The sequence below is a fragment of the Capsicum annuum genome, chromosome 5 (assembly GCF_002878395.1).
Source record: "Capsicum annuum cultivar UCD-10X-F1 chromosome 5, UCD10Xv1.1, whole genome shotgun sequence".
NCBI classification, from domain to species: domain Eukaryota; kingdom Viridiplantae; phylum Streptophyta; class Magnoliopsida; order Solanales; family Solanaceae; genus Capsicum; species Capsicum annuum.
Genome location: NC_061115.1, coordinates 117,005,226 through 117,016,523, shown reverse-complemented (window position 1 = coordinate 117,016,523; position 11,298 = coordinate 117,005,226). Strand labels below are relative to the sequence as shown.

At 31.8% G+C, this 11,298-nt stretch overlaps 1 long non-coding RNA gene across 1 annotated transcript; it reads left to right on the top strand.

Moving 5' to 3' along the window:
- Nucleotides 1-4,361: 4,361 nt before the first annotated feature.
- Nucleotides 4,362-8,291, top strand: LOC107870870. Its single transcript, XR_001674478.2, has 2 exons — nucleotides 4,362-4,701; nucleotides 7,965-8,291. It is a non-coding gene; the product is annotated as an uncharacterized LOC107870870 (long non-coding RNA).
- The last annotated feature ends 3,007 nt before the right edge of the window (nucleotides 8,292-11,298 follow it).

Below are 11,298 nucleotides of genomic sequence, written 5' to 3'. Positions count from 1 at the left end.
TGGTACGAACAAAGTTTAGTTTTGATTTTTATGTATGATGTTTTGGTACTTTTTACAGTTATTTCATATTTGAACTTGTTGAATGAAATTGATATCATTTCATTTTATTTCATCATACATGATTTCGGCTAATACACATATACATGAATTTTTTAGTTCTTAACAATTTTTATGCTCATTATTGTTATCTGATTTGAATTACTGTTATTTTTTATGCTAATTCACTATACAATTATATAATGTTATAGTTTAACACTGATTTGAATTTTTGATGCTCATTACTGTTGTATTATTATAATGATTGGTATGAAAAAAAAATTTTCTTGTTTTTAAGCACTACATTTGTACACTTATATAATGTTATGATACTTTAACAGTTCTTTTGTATTTCACCTCATTCAACACATTTAATATCAACTCATTTCATTTTTTAAATTTCACAGCATATATATGTTTATTGAAAAAGTCATATAAAACACCAATATAAAGTTAAAAATGAGCACAAAAATAGTAAACGTAAAGATAAGTTGCATTGTTTATTAAAAATATCCAAAAAAACATAACAAAATCATACTTGAAAAATATTTTTTAAAAAAACTTATTAAACTGGAGGAGCATGTTTATGGCATGTTTTCCTGTTGTGTCCTTCTCTACGGCAGCTACTACATGTAACCCTGGCTCTTTTGCACTTATCTTTATTTGGTGCTTTCCACCTCTCATAACATGGATGTCCGGGTGGTCTTTTAGAATCAAGCGGTAATTCTATTTCATCCAACACTTCTTAAGGTATATTTCATGTACTCTCACAATGAAGAGGATCAACTGGTATTGCATAAGCATCCTTAAAATTTTTATTGTTGTAGTATGCATTTCATGTACTCTCACAAGGAAGAGGCTCAACTGGTATTGCATAAGCATCCTTAAAATTTTTATTGTTGTAGTATGCAGAGCAATAGTCTTATCCATGTTGGTTACGATATGTAATAACCGTCATTGCACGGGAGTAAGGTATCTCATTTAACTGAAATCGACCATAACTACATTTTCTACTTCGCAGGTATACAACAAACCTTTTTGCTCCCGCGGTAACGGTATGCAAAAATTCGTTTGAAGCTCTTATTTACAATAAATCTCATTGTTAATAAATTTATCATATAAAAAAAATGTAGCAACGTAATATGATAAGTACATGTTTGCAGTTCAGAACATTATCATTAAAATAAAATAAATAAATCAAAGATAATGTAAATACAGTAACGTACAACAAAGTCTTTTAAGGAATTTATTCAAGATTGTAATACAATTAAATTAAAAACATACTGTCATATTATGCGATTGTTGCTTTTTATCATTTAGAATATCATTGTATCTTTTTGTTAGCACTGTCAATGTATTTTTCATTCCTCATTATGTTTTGCATTCCACGATTCAACAGTTAACCTCATGAAATTCAGTACAGAAACAACAGGTAACCTTCTGGCTTTTCTGTTTGTATTGTTTATGGATTCAGCAATGTTTGATGTTAGAGTGTAAGTATGCTTTACCGTAGAATGAACTCTTGCCCATTTATGATAGCCAATTTCATACAAATATCCCCCCACTCTTCTGTCAATTTGGCCAACTCTCCTCATTAACTCTTCAAATTTTTGAAGTGTACATGTCTTTGCCATTGCAAAAAATAACTTATGTAGTTCATCAACTTTCTTACGAAAATTCGTCTTAATATTCCCCCATAGATGTCAAATACAAGCATAGTGTGACAGATTTGGATAGACTGTTGATGTTGCTTTCCATATTCTATTATTTCTATCTGACACGATACACATGTCATTTCTTTCTCCAAAAACTTCTCTAAATTTCTCGAAAAATCATGTTCAAGATGCTATATTCTCAAAATCAACCAATCATAAGAAAGGGGTAGTATATGACCTACATACACAATCATTAGCAACATATGTATTAGTTAAATTTATTTTAAATTATAAAACCATTCATAATATTCTTAACATACCGATTTCATACTATAAAAAATTAACACACTATTTCTAAAAAAATAAATTATACCAGAAAATTAATAAGTAAAATAATACTTTGTTACCTCCTGGATCCAATATGCTTGCAATTAGAATTGTCCCACCATAAAGCGATTTTAGCGCAACACCATCAACAACAACTATAAGTTTGCAATACTCCCATCAACATATTGAAGCATCCAACACAATAAAAGCATACAAGAAATAATTTTCTTCTATTTTTTCCCAACTAATAACTGATTCAGGATACTGTTTTCCCAAAATGTACAAATAACCTGGAAGTTTTTTATATGATTCGGTTGGATCACCACGCAACATCTTAACTGTTAGTTCCTTTGCACACCATGCTTGAGTATAGTTTAAGGACAAACCATATTGTTTTAACATATCAGCGGCAACATCATTTGGAATGTATATTCTATTAGTGTTTATTAAATTCGGCAACAACAAACCAGCAATAACCTTTATCATTCCTTGCCGTATTGTATAAACTTGATCTCGTACCGAACATATATGTATTTTACAATACTTTCTTATTTTGAAAACCTTTGTATTATTTGTACTTGAAGCTCTTAGAAACCATGTACATTCTTCCACATGACAAATTAGGTAGTAGCTGTTTAAGATGTTTAGAATCAAACAAAGAGTTTTAGAACATACAAACAAAATACCAAAGAAATATACTTTTTTCAGAAGTTAAATTATAAGCTGAAATAGTTCGTACCTCTTTGCATTTGATCTCTCGGTTCTAAATGTAAACTGATGCAAGAAAGCGTGCAAATCCATAACTTGTGAAAGCATTTCTTTATCGATGTAACTCTGGTTTACTTCAATTACCGTATTGGTAACTTCTTCGATTATTTTAACTCTATCTTCATCCATGATTTCATCATCTGGAGTTAATCCAAGCAACCGAACTGAATTTTTAGAGTATAACTTCTGCCGGTCTAGATTTGATTCGGTATAACTTTTGCCGTTCTAGATTTGATTCGGTAATCACGTTGTTACCAACACAAATATCAAACTATTTAGAATTTTTGCTAACATTCATTGATATATCAGTTGTTGCCACATACAATGGATAACTAGCAAAAAAATTCACATTACTTCTTTTTTTATCTAGATACACCATTACTCCAGTGTCATTATGTATGAGTATCGATGGGCATCTATCATTTATTAAAAACTTAATCGCAATTTTATCAGAATTAATATCAATCTTTAATTATTTTGTTATTGCAGCAACCAATCCTTTGTACTTTGTATCTGCGACATATATTATCCCATCTACAACAAAGTCTCTAGGTCTACCTATAAGCACAATACAAATTTCATTATCAACAATTGACATATTTTCAACAACACTTTCATAATTTCAACATTCCAAATAAATACACAAACTTACTTATGTTATTGGATACAACTTTAGTAATTTCTATGTTTCAAAATTCATACTTTACAACAAAATGCTTTCATACATTCAACATATTCAACAAAAACACCAAACAATTTCAACATTTAAACTACCACAATATAATTGTTGACATCTCATGGATAAAAATAAGTTTGAAAGCATCAACAAAATGCAGCATACGATATCATAACAATATTGAAAGCACAATCTTATTTCTAAAACCCGAGAAACATAACCAATCATAAAAAAAAATTGGATAAAACTTCAACAACTACATCATATTATCAACATTTTAAAAAAATACACAAACCAATATTCGTAATTGGATAAAAGGTTCACAATTATTCCTTTATAAAATTCATAGATTACAACAAAATACTATCATACATTCAACATGTATATATAAAAAAAAACACAAACCAATTTCAACAATTAACCGACCACAATCGGATTGTTAACATCCCATGAATAAAAATAACATTCAAAGCGTCAACCAACTGTACCATATGACATCACAATCAGATTGAAAGCGCAATCTTATTTCTGAAAAACGAGCAACATAACTGATCATAATAAACTATTGGATCAAATAATCTTAACAATTAACATACCATTAATATCTCATCTTCCTCCATACATAACAAGAAGCAAATGTACCCTTTCACTGTCCATTAATTTGATCACTTTCAAATATATAACTGAAGTTGTTTAAAAAAATTAAATGAAAAATTAATAGAAACTGAAATTTTATATTTTGAGAACAGAATCCTTTGAATTATACGTTTAAGATCTTTATTAATTATATGAAAATCGTTTAATGAGATATTTCAGGTGATGAAGATAACTGATAATAACTGACATCTTTTTTGGGTAGAAGAATTTTTTTTTTCATATATATAATTGATATTTTTTATTTATTAAAAGGCAAAAAATGTTTTTATTTTATTATTTATTCTTAAGATTTGCTATAACTCGATAAAATGAAAGTTTTGGTATAAGTTGTAATTACCTATCTTAGGAATGCTATATACGTTTTTTCCTAAGCAAAACATATGTACAAAATTCAAAGCCCAACATCAGGTTCAGACCAATAGGCCCATGATCCCATATTAAGCTTAAAAAAATCTACTACTAAAAACGAAGAGAAATATAAAGCAAAAAAGGAAAAAGGAAAGTAACAATGGTCAAGCTCTTCAAGTGCTCCCAACAAATTCATTTGCAGATCAAATGGTGATTTTCAAGGATTCTTCTATGGTATGATTCTTAACTTGTGTTTACACATTCTCCATTACTTTATTGATGATTTCATCTCTAAATCATGGTTATAAATTAGAAATTCTGGGGATTTTGGAGCTAAAATTATGAAATTATATTTTAGGTTTTAAAGATCGATCTGAACTAGGTTTTTGATAAAATTTCATATTTGAGTTCCTTAAGTTTTGGATAACATGATTTTAAGATAAAATTCATTTTATCTTTTAGTCTCGGGTTTTACTTTTTGGGCTCAGAATAGATGTATAACAATATGGGTGTCCATGGATTCATTTTCTTATGTAGAATATGTATTTAATTATATTATGCTCGTTTGAAAGTTTTACAGATGGTTAAGTCTTTGATTTGACCTGATGAGCTTCAGTTAAGGCAAGTTGAGACTTTCTTTGACTTTTTTTAAAGTGGTGGTGTGCTAATTGATCATAAAAGAAAGTAAATAATAATAATAAGGGTACCGTATAGTTTAGATCACACACATCTATATAGTTACATGGTTATGTGAAGGGTTAAAGTAAATAATGGACTTATTTGGGCTAACTTTTTGAAATTTGGATTATGTTTCATGATATGTATAGGAGTCAGATATTGATTGTCTCATTAATCTTGGACTTCTATGTATAATGGATAGACATGAAAAGAGATTATTACATGACATGCAAATATTTTGTGAATGAAGACATTCTTATATTCATTTTGATGTGCATATCTATGAGGCATTTCTACCGTATCTTCATACAATGTCACTTACATATTATCTATTGAATCATATGCTAATAATCTAATGGCCGTAAGGGCATGATCCGAAGGTAATTAGATACATAGCCTTCTTGATGTACCCTCCAATGGACTAATAAGGTGTAATGAACCTCTAAGTCATTTTAAAAAATTTCATGCATTTTTCTTATTTTGACCTTTCTCGTAGCTTTTGTACTGTATTTGTGACTTACTGGGTTAGGTGAATTTGTTCTCGAGGAGTTTAATTATGATTTAAACTAATTTCTCTATTTTGGAGCATTTAAAGTTGGGAAGTTCGACTTGGGTTAACATTTGTAGTAAACTATCTCAGATGGAAATTTGGAAAATTCTGTTAGCTCTGGAATATGGATTTTGGGCTAGGGAGCCTTTGGTTCTGGTAGCAAGGCTTTCAGACCCATTTTGGATTCTTGGGTAGAAGTTTGGTAATTTTGGGTAAGTACTAACTTTGCTCAAGATTTTGTCAAGAAACCTTCATTTGTTCATTTCATCAATTCCATTAAGTCGAGAATGCCATTTTTAGTTAGGTAGCATGTTTGGTTTGAGTTTGTGGGGTCTTGAACAAGTCTTGAGGGATCGATCAAGAATTATTCTATTTGATGAAAGCTACTGATGCAGCTATATTCTGGTTCAATGGCTCCTTGAGAGATTGGCTTGCACCAGTAGTGCCACTCTTGAAAATAAATGGTTGCTCTAGAAAAGGCTACTAACATTAGCATCTTTTGCTCTTGTGGATCTTCCACCGCTCCTGCAGAGCCACTACTATAAAAAGAGTTCAACTTCAGAAGAGAGTGCACTATGCACCTGGCTTCGCTTAAGCAGAGATTTACCATTGTGGTGGGTCCACTCTTGTGGAATTTTATCCACTTAATTGGATCCCCACACATTAGTAACATCCGCTTCTCCTAAGGATTCATTATTGAAGCAACTTCGTTCTTTTGGCCAAACCTACAAAGAATTGACGATTATTTTGCATATACTCTCAGCCTCTCCATTTTATTTTAAGTTCTGTTTGCTACGTGTGGGAGCTCAGTTTAAAGGGATATTCAGATTTTCTTGAGGGATTGCTAAGATTTCTTTCTCCTCGTTTACATTTCCATAACTCCTCTAGCTTGATTCCCATGACCAATTCATGAATTGGATTTTGAGATTCTAGATTTCAGCATTAAAGTAAACTTTTTTAGACCAACTGGAGTCTAAATTGAATTCCATCTTTGCCTGACTTTCTGGCATGAGTTTCTTACCCTTTGGAGAGGATATTTACAAGTATATTTGTTTTCATCGAAGAGCCCTAAGGGTCGGGTTTTGACTAGTGTTCTAACTCGAACTTTAGTTATTTATATGTGTATCATTGTTCTCATCTTAATAAGGAGGTTCTACTTTGATAGAATGGCAATATTCTGAGGCTCAGCGGAAATCTTCCCTGTGATGATTTATGGGTTGTCGGTTAGCTTTGAGGTAGGTTACGGCTTCCTTCACTTTAGAGTTGATACAGTTCGATGGTATATTTTGTAAATAAAATGTTTGATAGGGGATTTGTAGGGTAGATGTAGGGTTATTTTGCTCTTTCTAATTTTATTAGCCTATCTCGGCTATCTTAAGTTAGAATAGTTGCTTGAACCTTAGTTTAGGGTGTTTATCTTGATGTTAGTACTAGTTTAGCGATCCTTAATTTAGGTTGGGTTAGGATTTCAGGGTAGAGTGGGTATTTTTTTGTCGTTTTCTTTTCTATCGCTGTTATTCTATATTTCCTTCCGTTATGAGGTTTTTGGCCCGAGGCCATGAAATTGGGTTAGCTAGACTACATGATAGTATGAATATGGCGTGAATATTAGTTTTACCCTAATCTGTGTTTACATATCTATGCATATATACTTGTGTTGGCAGGCATGCATTCATATATACATATACATGGATTGTGGGTCAATTTACGGAATAATACTTATTTTGTCTTTAAAAAAGGAATCTCATCACTGATATGATTTGTTATTGTCTTTTAAAGAGGGAATTGTACAACTTTTCTACGAATCATGGGTTTTGAGTGAATTGTATCATCTTATCATAGATTGTTGATTTGGAAAGGTTTATATCTTTAAATTTGGGCCAAGAGATGATCTCGACGTGTTTCTCATTTACTTTCTTATTGATGAGTCCGAGGTCAGGGCACTAAATTTGTTGATGATCTCGAGGGGCTTTTGAGTGGCCCGAGGTATATGTTCTGGGTTTTACTTTTCTTCATGGGCCACACATAGCATTGCGTCATCTCATAGTGCATGGTATTTACCATTTTATATTTATATTGCATGTATTGATATTTTGTCTTCTATTATTTATATTGTGCCTAGATGGCCAGGAATTTTTTGCATGCAAATGTTTCTTTCTTGGTTATTTATATTATATATTATCTCCTAAGCTCGATCGGCCTATGATGCCCATTGTGTACCCCATTTATTGGTACTCATGCTACACTTTTGCATATTTTTCTAATGTAGATCCTAACCGGAGTCATTCTCTTGATCTTATTTGTCAAGAGGTTACTTTTGATCGGAACTACGGTGAGTTCTTGGCATCCGGAGGCTTACCCATGTCCTTCATGCACTTTATTGTCTATATGTTGTATATGTTTAGAAAACTTTGTATTAGATTAATATAGTAGCTCTTGCACAATCTTAGATTAATAGCTTCTCCTGTACTAACTCTTGTACTAGTGACACCAGGTTCGGAGTTTGATTCTTCTATATTTTGTCTTTTCTTGGTTCCCGTAGGGCCCACATTTGTATATTTCATACATGTTATGTATGTATCTATAATTGTTGGCCCATGTGTCTCATTTTAGATTCCTTATGACTTTCATTGTTGTTACTTTCTGTATACGGCTTAGATTTCGGATACCTATTGGGGAGTTATATTTTGTCCCATTATGGCCCAATTTTGGGTCGTAACATAAGGGTTAGATTCTGACGAAGTGATGTGATATTTCTCTAATGGACTAAGGGTAAAATAAATAGGTGGTATATGGACTTCGCGAGTCCCTCATGGGTCCAACCTAGCTAAGTTGGCGTGTTTATACAAGTTTTTGTCCATGTTGGAGGCATATGCATCACATACGCTCTTTTCATTAGTTTACTTGACTCGTACTATTATTGAATTGAAAGGTGATTTAGTGGCTTCACTATCCTTTCTTTTATTTGACTATGGACTGAGTTACCTGAATTTTAGTTGTATATTTGTCGTCGTTTATATTAGCTGCTCGTTCGGGTCTATTTTAGGGTTATTTCTCGCCATCATTTTAAAGTAGGGTCAGTAGAGAATGCTGTTGAAATATATGGATTAATACTCACGCTTGGGGATTATGAGAGAGTTGTTTCGCTGATCCACTGCTTTTGGATCTCCTCTATCTTTCCTTTATTTCATGTTTTCGTCATTTCCGATATGTTGTAGACGAGATTGTACTTCATCATTTGTAGAGGCTTGTGACCTCCAGGTTTTTGGTGCAGGTTGTGCTGTTTCTCTTGCTCTTTTGAATTCGAGTTATCAAAGAAGTACCTTATGATTTGTGTTGTTTTAAATTCATTATTTCCGTATTTTCAACTCCATTTTGATATGATGTATGATTCGGGATGTTTACTTATCATGGGAGTGAGAAGTGTCATCACTTCTCAAATTTTGAATCATGAAATTTTTGCAAGAGAGATGGATCGCTCCACCGAAAATGGGCCATCATCATTTTCAGGAGTTCACCATTTTCAATTCTTCAGAAGTTTTTCATCACAGGGGAAAATGCAGTTTTTCTATTGAGGACCAGGGGCGGCTCAAGAGAATTCGCGGCCTAAGGCCAAAATCGAACGGAGGCCTTACATTTTTAAGAAAAAGAAATTATTTTTATAAAGTCTATTTTTAAAATTATATAATCGATTTTTTCTAAATTTTTTTTAATTAATAATAGAGTCAATGCATTAATTTATTGACACATAATATTCTGGACTAGTTATATCAAATTCCATCTAAACTTTTTTATATAAAATATTTATTTTTTTTATAAATAGTATTTAATATATTTTTTAAAATTTATAATTTATTATTACTAAAAAAAAAATGGACCCTCAAATTTTGGGACCTTAGGCTTCTTTTCAAAGGGTTGTGCCGCCCCTGGTATGAGGACCACAAGAATCTTGAATGTTTGATGCCAAGCGAAAAACCCACTTAGGATATTATGAACATATATTGTGAATTCTTAAGAAATCTAGTACAACAAGGAACATTTCCTTTTCTCTTTTTGTTTTTACGCTCCATCATCAAAGCATAATTCCTTGAAAATCCAAAAAGTAAAACATCAAAGATCACCTTAACCACAAAAAAAAAAAACGGAGAAAAGGGTGAGAGCTCGAGAGATGAAAAGAGAAGAGGTTGTTTTGCGTCATTGGTTGCACCAGTTCACCAAAGCTAGAAGCTCCTCACCGAAGCAGTAAAGAAGATAAAGGGGGCTGACTGGTTTTGGATTAAAAGGGAGTATGGGTCACGTAAAATAAATTTGGATGGCTGTTTTTATTTAGTTAGGTTTTTTTAATTGGACTAATTTAATTAGTGACATGACCGCTTTCATGGTTGGCCATGTGTAAAAAAGTGATATGCTAAAATTAGCTATATTTTTTATTAATAAATAATGACACGAATGAGAACTTCATAACCTGACAGTGGCATAGATTAACTTTTTTCTCAAAATTTGATTGCATGTTTGAGGTTTTTTTTTCATATCTTGGATAAAATTTTCATGTATTTCTTCTTTCTTGCTGTATTGAAATTGTTCTTCTAGTTAGTTCTGATTTTTTTTTTTTTTTTACCAAGTAAAGTTGTACTATCTCTAATGATGATCACTAAGTCTCCTTACGTGGTGCAGACACCAAATCAATATACATTTTTAAATGCATAAATTGCTAGTAAAATTGTTCCTCTAGACATGTTAGCAAGGCATCTTTATCCCGTCTGCACCAGAAACACATGCAACATATGTACTTTCATCATGTCTCGACAGGGGCGGCTCAAGCATATTCGTGGCCTCTGGGGAAAATCAAATGGAGGCCTTAATTTTTTTTTAAAAAAAATATTTCTTTTTTAATAAATTCTTTTTTTAAAATTATATAATCTTTTTTTATTAATCTTTTTTAAATAATAATATAATCAATGCATTTAATCTTTCTTAAAATATAGTACTCTATATATAAACTTCTTTTAATAATTCTTTCCTTTTATATTAAAAATTCTTTTTTCTATCAATAATATGTAATATTTTTTAAAAAATTATAATATATTATCCGTAAAAAATGAGGCTCCTCAAATTTGGGGCTTTAGGGCGTACGCCTATTTTTTCATGTGGTTGAGCCCTTGTGTCTCGACGAGGAGCATATGCAAGTTTACTGTATCAAAGGATAGCTTATTGCTATTTTATGCTATTCCAAACACACTTGCAAATTAGGTTCTTCAGTATTTAAATAAGAAGTGATCAATATAAGGATTTAACGTGGAAAAACTCCTTTCCCAAGAGTTAAAAATCACAGCATTTCTCTCTCAATTTACCAAAATTTGAGCCTTTACAAATTTTAGATTCTAACCACCATAGCATGGAGCTAACCATATAGCATTTATTCCGCTCTCTCTACAATAGCCTTGGAGTAATCGATAAAGTTGTTGTCATTTGATCGGGAGGTCATCGATTTAAGCCTTGAAAATAGCCTCTGACAGACATGCAAGCTAAGGCTGTGTACAATAGATCTCTGTGATCGGACCCTTCCCAGGACTTTGTGCATAGCGGAAGCTTTACACACTGTT